The sequence below is a fragment of the Tachypleus tridentatus genome, chromosome 5, assembly GCF_004210375.1.
Source record: "Tachypleus tridentatus isolate NWPU-2018 chromosome 5, ASM421037v1, whole genome shotgun sequence".
NCBI classification, from domain to species: Eukaryota; Metazoa; Arthropoda; class Merostomata; order Xiphosura; family Limulidae; genus Tachypleus; species Tachypleus tridentatus.
In genome coordinates this window covers 42,137,749-42,152,978 of record NC_134829.1, presented here as the reverse complement: position 1 = coordinate 42,152,978, position 15,230 = coordinate 42,137,749, and the positions used below count along the sequence as shown (strand labels likewise).

The 15,230-nt window shown below is 34.4% G+C and overlaps 1 protein-coding gene across 1 annotated transcript in view; it reads left to right on the top strand.

Annotated features, from left to right (window-relative positions):
• Positions 1-726: 726 nt before the first annotated feature.
• Positions 727-15,230, top strand: part of LOC143251009 (uncharacterized) — a 35,917-nt gene continuing 21,413 nt past the window's right edge. Inside the window, exon 1 of the mRNA XM_076502284.1 lies at positions 727-841. The gene's annotated coding sequence lies outside the window, so the exon portion shown is untranslated. The remainder of the gene's footprint in view (positions 842-15,230) is intronic.

Genomic DNA, 15,230 nt, shown 5'->3' with positions numbered 1-15,230 from the left:
TGAAGTAAGAATAAACAAAAAAACATCTTGTCATCATAATTGAAGATAATTTAATAGCAGCATGCCTACATGATCATCTTAGGAAGAATGGGTGGTTACGTCTGTTTGTGACGGAGAGGTCACAATATATTACATATTTTGTCGAATTATTAATTTTCGCCATGTAACAGATACAGACTATAATAGTTGTTAGTAGGTCTGTTGTTAAATACTGTATTTCTCCATGTGTACATTTTTAGCAATTGTTTACGAATAAGCTCAGTATTATCATCATTAGATCCTTTCTTTGATATATGGTATATTTTTGGTATTTAATACACATATGTATATGTGTGTGAAGCATGTATTATTGGTTCATTCGGTGCCACTAACCACAACCAACATCGAAAAGTATTGACACTACTGCCCTCTAGTGAGCATCGCCTCCTAATGAAATGACATCAACTTAATTTTGTAACTAGCCGACATTCAAGGTACCACCCAAAAAAAGAAAAGAAAAAAAAAAGGTCTGTCTCAAAATTAATGACATATATTAATCATTTTTGACTTGTCGCTTTGAACCAAGTGGAGCAGAATATAGAAATAGGCCTTTCTTTTTACAAGGCTAAATTAACAAATATAACCTATTAAAAGAAATAAAATTTTAAGACTTTACCACGCCCTCTCACCAGACGTATTCTCTCCTCAACATTAAAAGGATACGGGTATAAAATCTCTTCGCAGTTGAGTCTCGCGATCAGTACTGCAATTTCCTAGCATGCACCGTTACGTGTAACGGACGTCTAAGAGCACGTGCAGCTAATAAACTGTGTGGTGTGTTTACAAAAGCTGGATATGGAAAGTAAGTGTCCTGTTTTAACAGCTTATATAATTCTCTGTTTATAAGTTTAGATATTATATGTATACATATAGTTCAATTCACTATGCTAACTTTTATTTTTTACATTATACGTTACACAATGAGGTCTTCCATGGACACGAACTATTATCCTATGCACTTTGAGTTAATAACTCTATTCGGGACGTTTTCATTTTCTATGAACTGTAATATTTTTTTTTCATATGTAAAAATATTCTTGACTCTAAACTTTACGGTGAACATCAGTTTTCAAATTAATTAACAGTTTTTACTACAGATGATTTTATTTGTTCAATTCCATATGTAAGTGTATGACTACATAAGGTCACGACCATCTAGGCGGAAAACTGCATAAAACCACAAATAAATAGTAACATGTTTACCTGAATGAGTTGCTATGTAGGACTTCGAATACGTCATTGAATTAATATATAAACCCATAACTATATACATTCATCATATGACAAGGTCTTGAATGTCTTAATGTCTTAAAAATATGAATACGGAAGTACGTGTTTTTTTTTTTAAGCCTAACTAGTACTGTTTCAATTTCAGAATAACTTTGATTCTCATAACAGTCTGAAACCATGGAAACAAAAATTAACGACTGTAAAATGTAAATCCGTCGTAACATTATTTCATGGTTACTTAAGCCTAACACTGTTTCATTTCACGATAAGCTGAATGGATGGAGGATAATATCTCGCCGGACAATGAATGTTTCACCTCCACGATCACTGACTTTCGTTTTAAAACAAACTTTTAATGTTGCATTCCTATTCATAAATACAGCGATATGCAAAAATCTGGTGCTTTGTTACAAAAAGTAGGTGTCACTTTGGTAAAGCATAAGATACGTATTTTGTAAATATTTTTATAAGACAAGAATGTGGTAATCAAATGAAACAGACCACCAAAATTTTACTACTGTTTATAAATATTCAAGACTTTTTGAAAGATGTTTTAATTATGGGAAATTGTGCTAAGTTTTTTTTTATTTGAATTGAATCATCATATTTTTGTTCAAACAAAATTGTTTTTTTTTTTGTGTAAGCATGTCTTCTGTATTTTCCAGTTATATTTATGAACATTTTTAGTCTCGTATATTCGACTGAAAATGTGTTTGACAATTGTTTTGTTGAAATACAACTATTTATTTTTAATTAGACGCCAATTTTATGCAACAATGTGTAATTTCTCGTCTCAAATAATAAAGCTATAATTACCAAATAATCTATCTAATTAGATTTTCAGTTGAAAATAAATACTCTTTTAAAATAATTTTCTTGACGTAATTAAGTTTTGACTTTGAAACAAACAAAAACTAAATTTGTAAACAAATAAACTTTCAAGATGTCTTCAAGAGGTAAAAAAGAATAAATGGTAGACTATATAAAAAATATTTGGGTGAGACATAGTCCGTACACCAAGCTGAATATGTTTCGTGAATTATCTCGTAACTTCTATACAGTTGTAGAACGTTCTGTCAGCATCTAATAGTTGATATATCACCACAATTAGATCAAAGGATTGATAAATGTGTATCCTTTAAGAAAATTAAAACAACGACAACGAATCAAATCATGTTGAAAGTATTATACAACCGGTGTAAGTAAGCCTTTAAATTAAAACAGACGATGTGTTAATAGACATCTTTCTACTAATATACGATGTTATAAAGACATATTAGGTAGAAAACAACAGAGTTATCGCTAGTGTGAACAACCTCTATCATGAACTAATGATAGAATACCTTCCTCGTATCTTTATCAGATGCGTCATTTTTATCCAACATAACTCAATAAAATTCACTCAAAGATACAAAAATCACAATACTCGTTAACGTACAGATTATTAAGTTTTAGAATTTCAGGATTACTTATTACTAATTAGTTTACGAAAACTTGTATATTATGGTTTAACGGTTTTAAAAGAATACCTTTTTAGTTAAGACTGTTTTATCAGATAGATGTTTTTGGTATTTGAGGGGAAAATCGATGATACTGTCAGATGTTACATTTTTATTTCTGATCAGTTGCATCTTAAAATATTTCGACACCTTCTATCATAAAGGTTAACCATTTATACAACCTGCAGTCTATTTTTTACCAACGTCAACCCAACGGACATTAGTTATTTATTTTCGTAATAGGAAGTAAGGGGATGGTAAGTAATAAAGCCAGACGTGTGCTGACATGTCTACTTCAGTTGCTGTAGCAACAACGTGCTGATAGAAAGCAAGGGGATGGTAAGTAATGAAGCCAGACGTGTGCTGACATGTCTACTTCAGTTGCTGTAGCAACAACGTGCTGATAGAAAGTAAGGGGATGGTAAGTAATGAAGCCAGACGTGTGCTGACATGTTTACTTCAGTTGCTGTAGCAACAACGTGCTGATAGAAAGTAAGGGGATGGTAAGTAATGAAGCCAGACATGTACTGACCTGTCTATTTCAGTTGCTGTTGTAACAGAAGTCTGACCAGTATTGTGTGCATGATATATTTACTTAAATTATTATAATATACGTTAAAATGTCCAGTGTTTAATTAAGGTTAAATTGAATACAAAAATTATCCAAAGAAAGATGAAAAATAACAGAGTAAAAAATTATCGGAACAATAAGTTTGATTTGGTTTATTTTGAATTTTGCGCAAAGCCACACAAGGGCTACCTGCGCTAACCATCCCTAATTAAGCAATGTAAGACTAGAGGAAAGGCAGTCATCACCACCCACCGCCAACTCTTGGGCTACTCTCTTACCAACGAATAGTGGGATTGACCGACACATTATAACGCTCCCACGGCTGAAAGGGTGAGCTTGTTTGGTGCGACGAGGATTTAAACAATAAGAGGAAAAAAAAAACAACAGATTAATTCGTGATCAGGTTGTGTTTCGCAAAAAAAAAAATGATCAAAATAGTTTTAGAACTTCTTATTGAAACTTCAGTGTAATAATATAAGATGTTTTATTGTTTTCCTTTCAATAAACTTCTTGAAAGATTGTAATCGTTATTTTCATTTTCGCGAGCAATGTATGTTATAAGTAAATAAATTCAGGTATCCTGTTGTAATTTACTTGAGAAAGTTCTGACTGGACATGTCTTTCAACCTGGAAGTGTTTAAATTTTAGCACAAAGGGCTATCTGTGCTCTGTCCACAACGGGTATCGAAACTCGGTTTGAAGCGCTATGAGACCATAGATGTACCACTGTGTTACTAGCAGCTTCTTTTGTTTTGGACAAAAAGAAGCGTATAGTCGTGAGTGGGTTTAATTATCAAATACAAAAATAAACAAAGCGAAAACAACATTTATTTTTATATTGAAGTGTAGTTATCATTTTGTGTTTATTTCGGGAAAATGTGTGTATCATGTGGCGTAAACTAAGGTGTTTCTATATCACTCACAATAGTTTAGTTCGTATTGTATGCTTGTTTGATGAGAATGGAATTGTATCTGTGATATACCAGCATTTGTTTTATATCTTCATGGTTTCTATGTGCTACAAGTCGGAAGCTATACATAAGAGTGAGAGTTGTTTAAGTCCTAATAAACACAAACGCCAATGATTGACTGTTATTCACTGACTACCTGGCTACTGACACCACGGATATTTTGTAAATCTGATTTATTTCGAGTTGGAATATAGATAACATAGCTGATATGGTAATCCCTGAATACCTTTCTATATGCTGACGTATGATATCCAATTATAAGATCGTGAGTGGCATATCTAACATCTTCGTTTCAAACATCCAATGCACGTTAATTTATAAAACGAAATACCACAAGAGATTTTTCACTCATAGCTTTAAAATTTGTTCCTTGAAACACACACCAGGTGAGTTATCAGTAATTTATCTGCAATAAATTAAGAATCCATGTTATTTATAAAGGGTGAGGGGGAAAATAAGAACGCTAGTTCAGAAACGTCGTTTATTTATCTATACATATGCAGCGTGATCCTATCTATCCTGTTATTTATCTGTACATATGTAGCGTGATCCTATCTATCCTGTTATTTATCTGTACATATGCAGCGTGATCCTATCTATCCTGTTATTTATCTGTACATATGTAGCGTGATCCTATCTATCCTGTTATTTATCTGTACATATGTAGCGTGATCCTATCTATCCTGTTATTTATCTATACATATGCAGCGTGATCCTATCTATCCTGTTATTTATCTGTACATATGTAGCGTGATCCTATCTATCCTGTTATTTATCTGTACATATGTAGCGTGATCCTATCTATCCTGTTATTTATCTGTACATATGTAGCGTGATCCTATCTATCCTGTTATTTATCTGTACATATGCAGCGTGATCCTATCTATCCTGTTATTTATCTGTACATATGCAGCGTGATCCTATCTATCCTGTTATTTATCTGTACATATGCAGCGTGATCCTATCTATCCTGTTATTTACCTGTACATATGCAGCGTGATCCTATCTATCCTGTTATTTACCTGTACATATGCAGCGTGATCCTATCTATCCTGTTATTTACCTGTACATATGCAGCGTGATCCTATCTATCCTGTTATTTATCTGTACATATGCAGCGTGATCCTATCTATCCTGTTATTTATCTGTACATATGCAGCGTGATCCTATCTATCCTGTTATTTACCTGTACATATGCAGCGTGATCCTATCTATCCTGTTATTTACCTGTACATATGCAGCGTGATCCTATCTATCCTGTTATTTACCTGTACATATGCAGCGTGATCCTACCTATCCTGTTATTTACCTGTACATATGTAGCGTGATCCTACCTATCCTGTTATTTACCTGTACATATGCAGCGTGATCCTATCTATCCTGTTATTTATCTGTACATATGCAGCGTGATCCTATCTATCCTGTTATTTACCTGTACATATGCAGCGTGATCCTATCTATCCTGTTATTTACCTGTACATATGCAGCGTGATCCTATCTATCCTGTTATTTACCTGTACATATGCAGCGTGATCCTATCTATCCTGTTATTTACCTGTACATATGCAGCGTGATCCTATCTATCCTGTTATTTACCTGTACATATGCAGTGTGATCCTACCTATCCTGATTTTGTATCCATACATATGCAGTGTGATCCTACCTATCCTGTTAGGGGGTTTCTTCTTTCTTTAATCTTTCTCTGTTTTTGACGACATTATCTGACGATTAGATTATATTTTCTTCTTCCACGATACGGTGCAGTGCAGGTTTGAAACAATATTGGTTACCAGTGTTCCAAATACAGCTTCAAATATGTGTACTCTGATTTGTCATTATTTGAACGTGGGTGTCATAATTTGCTATTATTGAACATCTACCGCTATCATATTATTATACACATTCTGTATTGGGTCACCAGAAGATTATAACACTTTTTAAATACTTATTTTCCGGTTTGTGACTATTTATGTATAATATACTAGAATTCCAGATACGTACGTATTGGATGTTTTAAATGTGTTTTTTTTCCTTGTAGCAAAGCCACATCGGGCTATCTGCTGAGCCCACCGAGGGGAATCGAACCCCTGATTTTAGCGTTGCAATTCCGGAGACATACCGTTGTACTAGCCGAGGGCAATGTTTTAAATAATATAAGTCTCGATACATTCTACGTTGTAAGCACATGTAACTTGCTAACACTTAACATTCAATGTCTTTAGCTCTAAAATTCTTCAGCTGTCTTATGCTGGATGTTTGTGAAAAATACTAAAAGATCCAGATTTATATTTAGGTATAATCCATATAAAATGTTTATAATGCTAAAACTCTAGACACATCCGATACTATGTATTTATAACGTGCTAAATTTTTAGAATATTTTATGTCTATTTAATATACTATAACCGATGTTTCTCTTCTTCTTCATGGCCCGGCACGGCCAGGTGAGTTAAGGTGTTCAACTCGTAAACTGAGGGTCGCAAGTTCGAATCTTTGTCGTACCAAACATGCTCGCCCTTTAAGCCGTGGGGAAGTTATAATGTGACGGTAAGTCTCATTGGTAAAAGAGTAGCCCAAGAGTTGGCGGTGGGTGGTGATGACTAGCTGCCTTCCCGCTAGTCTTACACTACTAATTTAGGGACGCCTAGCACAGATAGCCCTCGTGTAGCTTTGCTCGAAATTCAGAAAAACAAACAAAACAAACTCTCTCTCTCTCCATAATGTAACCTGATAATCAGTTGACAGTCTATGACGACGCAGTTTAAACTTGGTTTATTTAGAAAAACCATAAAAGCTACACAAATATTCTTAAAGTGTAGTTGGTTGAGCAAAGATAATGCAACTGGTCAGCACACAATCTTTATCTTTTGGACTACTTCAATTGAATAGTGGTATATGATTTTCTCTCCTATACTGTACACATGGTCCCTAAGTGCGAAACAAATTTTGCGACAACAGGCTGCGAACCATGGACCCTCGGATTCACAGCTCGACGTCCTAATCACTAAGCCATGCCCTGTCAAAATGTTATTGACATATGATATATATTCAGAACAACCTTTAATATCATTCTGCATCCCCCCAGTGGCACAATGGTATGTCTGTCGATTTACAAAGCTAGATACTGGGTTTTGATACCCGTGGTGGATAGAGCAGAGATAGCCCATGGTGTAGTTTTGTCCTTAACTATAAAAAACCAAAATTGTGCATTCAAATAAAAACCGTAAAGTATTCATCACAGTTTCAATCGTTCCCAGTTTCATTGTAAACACATGTACCACCGAATTCCGATATTTTTATATTTTCTTAACGTATAAATAAATCAACCATTTAATAGATATTAATGACTGTCCTTTACATCAGTCAATATCAAATTACGTTCTATCATACGTCAATAATCTTCATGACAAACAGATGCTTGAATGCTAGAAACCAACGGTATAGTCATAGGGCTTCTCTGAGCTTACATTCAGGGGAGGAGGTATCATATCCACATTTCTTCTTCTTGCTTTCTGAGATTTGTTGTGAGTTGTAACCATTGCAGAATTTTATTAAATATGTAAGTTAAATAACAATAACAAGGTGGCGTAGTTTTGGATGAAAAATGAATTTGTGATTATTCTATATGATGAACCTTAACGATAACTTGTAAAGTAAGAAGCTGGAAAGTTATGTTCGTCTAATTTATCCTTTCTTTGATTGGCTTTCAAAAGATACTTAGAATATCATTGGCTAACATTTTAGATTTTTCAAAACTGCGTTCCTCACTTTCCAAACTGTTTCCAACGGGAAAAAACTTATGTTCACAAACCACATGGATTAAGTAACTCTCGTGTGAAACGACACAGAGCATACAGACGATAAAAGGGTTGAATAACCTATGAAGGTGATGACATGCTCTTATGGAAACTCTCACAATTTTTTCCGTTGCATTAAATAACAAGATTCAAGCATAAACTTTTCTTTGTCATAAAATAATTTCAAAAAGAAGACACCATGTAACACCTAGAGTCATACACTAAGGAGTGCTATTATAACTGATAAGTTTCAATAAGGGATCTATTCGGGATCACACATATTTGAAAAAGAAATCAATTTGGGAAACAAAACTGTTTTGTTAAATTATTCTTTCTTGTGGAACATCGTATGCAATGGCCAATACATCCTATGATCTCTCATAAATATTACTACCCAGCATGGCTAAGTGGTTAGGGAACTCGACTCGTAATCTGAGAGTCGTGGGTTCAAATCTCCGTCACGCCAAATATGCTCGCTTTTTCAGCCTTGGGAGAGTTTTATAATGTGACGGTCAATCCCACTGGTCGTTGGCAAAAGAGTAGCTCAAGAATTGGCGGCGGGTGGTGATGACTAGCTGCCTTCCCTCTAGTCTTACGCTACTAAATTAGGGACGGCGTAGCTTTGGCGAAATTCAGAAACAAACAACCAAACATAAATATTAATGTGGTTTAGTTATGTTTCATTTCCTGCTAGTATTTTTGTTGTTATTTGAAAAGTGCTGTCGTCCTGTACAAGAGATGATACATTTTAATATCCCTCTTGACTATTAGTGTAATCTAGTTACTATTCATTCTCTGCTATTGTGTTTTTTATTTGAACAGTACTGTCGTCCTATATTAGAGAAGATAGCTTTTTAGTCCTGTGGGATAACTTATCGCCGTATCTTCGTTACACAACTTTGCGTTATATGAGAAACGATAAATGTTTACAACCTCTTAAATATTTAGACAAAAATATACAAGAAAACGATACAATTTGTTTGCTGTAAATCACAAGGTTACACCATGCGGCATGAGTGCTCAGTCGTTGCGGGTATCGAACTCTGATATTTAACGTTGTGAGCTCACTTACTTATCGTTGAGTCACCTGAGGGCTTAAAGTAACTTGAATCAATATTAATACAAAAGTGGTTTTATTGTTCTTACCAAGTTCCGACAATTTTAATATAAGTATTGTCTGCTAGCGTTATTTACGTTAAATAAATGATGGTCCTGGTGTGCTGTAACGGACAGGCATTCTGATTGGTTATTTTACGAAGATACAGTATGTGACGTCATCTTTCAATGCAACTCAATAATCGTATGAATTCTGTGAGAGAAAATAAATAAGAATTTGTCAGTCGCATTATATCTATTATATCCATTGTCGATGAGGTCTTTCGAACCAGAGATTATCGGGTAGGATGGGACACAACAGATATAGTAATGGTCTAGTAGTTTCATAGATAAGTATTTTCAAAAGTGGATACCGCGTTGGAGGGCCGCCAAAAATGGACCAAAAACAAAAATGTTGAATTTAATTTTAATTCTAAATAAATCATGATTAGATATAAAAAAAATCGTGTTTAATTAATTAAATGATACAGTGTGTCGAAAGGAGATATTATTGCTTTTACTGCGGCACTGTTTTTCAATCGCAGTGCTAAAGATATAGGTTGAGGTGGATCAGACTGAAAGAGTTTGGGAACCGCAGACTCTTTCACGAACATTCATGAACAGCAACAGTTATGGTTTGAACGCAATTAAGTCAGTTAATTGTGATTAATACCGACTTTATTTAATCCATTTAGAAATCAGATTTTCAGGTAAATATTAATAACGTATTATTTACATGTTAAGTAAGTTTACTAATAGGATTTTTTTTTCCTGAACTTCTCGAGGAATCACAGCGTCAAAGTTTCTTTGATCCATTCTGGTGAGGTGGCCCGGGATGGCCAGGTGGGTTAAGGCATTCGACTCGTAATCCGAGGGTTGCGGGTTCGAATTCCCGTCGCACTAAACATGCTTGCTCTTTCAGCCGTTGAGGCGCTATAATGTGACGGTCAATCCCACTATTCGTTGGTAAAAGAGTAGCCCAAAAGTTGGCGGTGGGTGGTGATGACTAGCTGCCTTCCCTCTGGTCTTACACTGCTACATTAGGGACGGCTAGCGCAGATAGCCCTCGAGTAGCTTTATGCGAAATTCTGAAAAATAAAAACAGAACTCCTGGTGAGAATTAATCGAACTTGGTTACCTGAAGGATTACCACATCAGGTTAACACTTCATTCTACCTGTTTATACTGGATTTCTTCATTCATTAAACAATAACTTATCGTTTATCATTATCAGGACACCTATGAAAGGTAATTATAGAAAATAAGTATTTAGAACTAACCGTAGTAAAATATTTCATTTGTTCGTTTTTTCCCCAACGAGAATAACGTAAAACTTTAGAATTTTTACGTTTCGAAACGTTTTCAAGTAGGGTTAAAATGCAGGCCGAGTGTGGCGATTGAACATAGATCTAACGAAAAGCTGCGAGATCACATGAGGTTTACGTAGCTGTATGTACACCACCTGCAGACAAACCTGCGTATGCTCCGTTTCTAGTCTGTAACCGAAATGTACGGAGTTCAGAATAATATATAAAAATATTCTAGAAAGTCAAATAAGTAAAGACAACGTGAACGTTTATAACGATAAATACATTTTGAAATTAGCGTGAGTAACTCTGTTAATGTACTTATTCGCTTGAGAGAAAAGCTTCAAATAGGCTATCTGAGATATATCCACCATAATGATCGAATCCTGAATTCTAGAGTTATGAGATCCTCAACTTATCGTTAAGGACCATCCCATTATTGAGGGAAAGCTAAGAGGGTTAAGTCTTATATTTCTATAGACATTTTGAAAACAAAAGTCATGAGAACCTACACATACGCAACACGCATTCCAAAAATATTCAAAATGTGTTCTTTATGTCAATAATAACGTGGAAGTAAACTCATGACAAATAACAAGAGGTAAAGCACTTTCTGAGTGTTCATAAATCATATGCACAGTTCGTAAAATTGGTCTTCCGGTGGGACAGCGGTGAGTTTACCGCCGTGGACACAGAAAACAGAGCAACGTGGCTTCATGTCAAACGATCAAACGGAAGTACTGCCACCTATATAAATGGTACTAAAGAATTAATTTAAGATGAAAAGACATTAAATTATTTATAATTATTTACCGAACGCCATATTTTAATAGGTACCAATGAGCCAATATTTTGTGAACTTTCAGGTGCTGTTTGAGTTTTGAGCGATGGTTATAGTTCTGTGGCAGAATAAGAGCTTAAACCAACTGGTGTGAATCAGTAGTTACATATACAGTGTTCCTAAGGTGGCACAGCTATCAGAAAATTGTACACTTTAGAAATGACTTAACGTATTGCATTGATATTGAAGATTATAACTCAAAACATTGGCTAGGTGGTTAAGACACTTGACAGGTTATCCGATAATTGCGGCTTCGAATCCCGGTCATACCAATCATGCTCACCCTTTCAGTCGTAGGGGTGTTACAATGTGACGGTCAATCCTACTATTCGTTGGTAAAAGAGTAATCCCAGAGTTGGCGGTGGGTGGTGATGACTACTTGCCTTCCATCCAGTCTTGCACAAGTAAATTAGGGACGGCTGGCGCAGATAGTCCTCGTGTAGCTTTGCGCGAAATTCAAAACATACCAAATTCAAGACATTGCAAAAATTCCTAATATTTTTACGACTTTCCTTTTCCAGATAGCTAGTATTACAGCAGACAGTTTTTATAATAGATCGAAGATAACGCTTCGGTCTATATAATATTGTCACGAATGGATTAACCATTGTTTCATGCATGTCAAAAGTGATGTTTGTTCTCCTCATAGAGACATTCCTCAGAGTAACCACGCTACATCTAGTATTTCATACACTTCCAAGGTCGATTGTTTATTAAATGAGCTATTTCTTCTATTCAGCAGGATGTAACTGTACATCCGTTTTACCCCAACCTATTGGTATTTATCTATTTCCACTGAAGTGCCATCTATTGAGAAACGTACGAACCATTTGTGATGATGAGAAACTCAATTGAAGTGAAAATGTATCTCGGGACAACTGGTATGGGTATTAACACTTTTACTAAAATAAAGCAGAGAACAACGTTTCGACCTTCTTAGGTCATCTTCGCGTTAACCTTCATTATGAACCATTCACATCGTTCAGCCATGTTTATTTATTCTGCAGCGCCATCTTTTGAAAAACTCGTGACAAGGAACTTCATGGTGTCTTGAGGTATACTCTCATTACTTCGTTGGAGTGACTCTTTTTATTTAGTTCAGTTACGTTTTGAGCTATTTTGAAGTTTGTAATTTGATCTGATAATTTTTCAAATATGAGCAGCATGAACAAAATAAAGTTATTTGTACATGTTTGTTTAAACTTCTGGAGTTTCTTACCATACTTGATTAACTTACGTGAGAAACTCATCGATTTCAAATTGAGGATTTAACTGTCTTATACTCATTAATAAAATATAACACCCTATTCACGCTAACCACGATACAAACTGACATGCTTCAACATTTATGCAATTTAAACCCAGGTTAGAACCAATGATCCAATTTCCTTTAAATTCAAAACAAACAAACAAAACTAAAAGAAAAGAAAACAATGTTATTTATTTTAAACATCACTGACTCACTAATTTCTTAAACAAGCGAGTAACTCGTGTTTCATATATAACTTGTTATGACGACGCCACTGATTTACATTTGTTATGTTATGAAATTATAGCACAATTGACGAGACTTGTTTACTCTACTAAAACGCGTACCGGCCCGGCATGGCCAGGTGGGTTAAGGCGTTCGACTCGTAATCTGAGGGTCACGGGTTCGAATCCGGGTCGCACCAAACATGCTCGCCCTTTCAGCCGTGGGGTGTTATAATGTGACGGTCAATCCCACTATTCGTTTAGTATACTATATTAAAAGTAGCCCAAGAGTTGGCGGTGGATGGTGATGACTAGCTACCTTCCCTCTAGTTTTACATTGCTAAATTAGGGACGGCTAGCACAGATAGCCCTCGAGTAGCTTTGTACGAAATTCAAAAACAAACAAACAAACTAAAACGCGTGTTTTAGCGTTTCGATACCCGTGGTGGGCAGAAAATCAAAAATAGCTCGTTTTGTGTCTGTGTGCTTTGCTACAAACAAACTCGAATGACTTTTCATTCTCTCAGCAAAAGAGAATCGTTGAAAGCTATTGATGTTACAAAAAGCAAGACATTGTGCTAAATCATATGTTTCTAAATTACCTAGAAATATCAATCTGAGTTCTTCCCTAAAACTAGTTTTAAATTATCTTATAACTATCGAATTATCTTTAAAAAAACATCATAAAAAAAGATGCTTATCTGTTTCCGATAGAAATCTCTTTTGATAAATGAATTCCACTTTGTTCATTCACAAATATTTTCTTTCCAAAATTCAAGATAATGTCTTTAGTATATTATTATTGATGTCATTTTTAAGTATCGTTTTTTCCCTATTTTAATAATTATTTAGTTTTTCTTACATTTAGACCTTGTCAATATTTATGGATACTTGCTGGAACATAGCCAATGTTATTTAATAAAAAGAAATTACTAAATCATTAGATACACGTTAGTTATGTGGTCAGCATGGGAAAACTTCTGTTCTGTCAGTGTGTAGTAGTAGTCTTTAGAGCATAACGTAAAATTAAAGCTCTAAACAGTAACAAACTAGTGAGTAGCAAGATCCGACAGGTGGAAGTGCAGGTGTAAGGCACGTGCATAATAATTACACCCATCTAACGCAGTATTGAAATCGTCTACCCGTTGTGGTGTTTGTATTATATTTTATTCTATTATATTTTAACAATGAATTAACACAAGTTTAAGATTCTATTGATGTTTTAGTATCGATAAACACGGGTTTTAAACCCGGGTTTATCAAGTCCAGTTATTTAACGATGATGAAAACTGAGATCTAGTTCTACTGTGTTTAATGATACAAAGATGATGAAATCTAAGAGCTAGTTCTACTGTGTTTAATGACACAAAGATGATGAAATCTAAGATCTAGTTCTACTGTGTTTAATGATACAAAGATGATGAAATCTAAGATCTAGTTCTACTGTGTTTAATGACACAAAGATGATGAAATCTAAGATCTAGTTCTACTGTGTTTAATGATACAAAGATGATGAAATCTAAGATCTAGTTCTACTGTGTTTAATGATATAAAGATGGTGAAATCTAAGATCTAGTTCTACTGTGTTTAATGATACAAAGATGATGAAATCTAAGATCTAGTTCTACTGTGTTTAATGATACAAAGATGGTGAAATCTAAGAGCTAGTTCTACTGTGTTTAATGATACAAATATGGTGAAATCTAAGATCTAGTTCTACTGTGTTTAATGATACAAATATGGTGAAATCTAAGAGCTAGTTCTACTGTGTTTAATGATACAAAGATGATGAAATCTAAGAGCTAGTTCTACTGTGTTTAATGATACAAAGATGATGAAATCTAAGAGCTAGTTCTACTGTGTTTAATGATATAAAGATGATGAAATCTAAGAGCTAGTTCTACTGTGTTTAATGATATAAAGATGATGAAATCTAAGAACTAGTTCTACTGTGTTTAATGATACAAAGATGATGAAATCTAAGATCTAGTTCTACTGTGTTTAATGATATAAAGATGGTGAAATCTAAGATCTAGTTCTACTGTGTTTAATGATACAAAGATGGTGAAATCTAAGATCTAGTTCTACTGTGTTTAATGATACAAAGATGGTGAAATCTAAGATCTAGTTCTACTGTGTTTAATGATACAAAGATGATGAAATCTAAGATCTAGTTCTACTGTGTTTAATGATACAAAGATGATGAAATCTAAGATCTAGTTCTACTGTGTTTAATGATATAAAGATGGTGAAATCTAAGATCTAGTTCTACTGTGTTTAATGATATAAAGATGGTGTAGCCAAAGTTTAGATTTTTTATATATAATTTAACAACAATTTAAAATTAGGTTTGATATCCTTAGAGATCGTGAAACGCACCTTTAGATCTTTCACATATAATGATTGA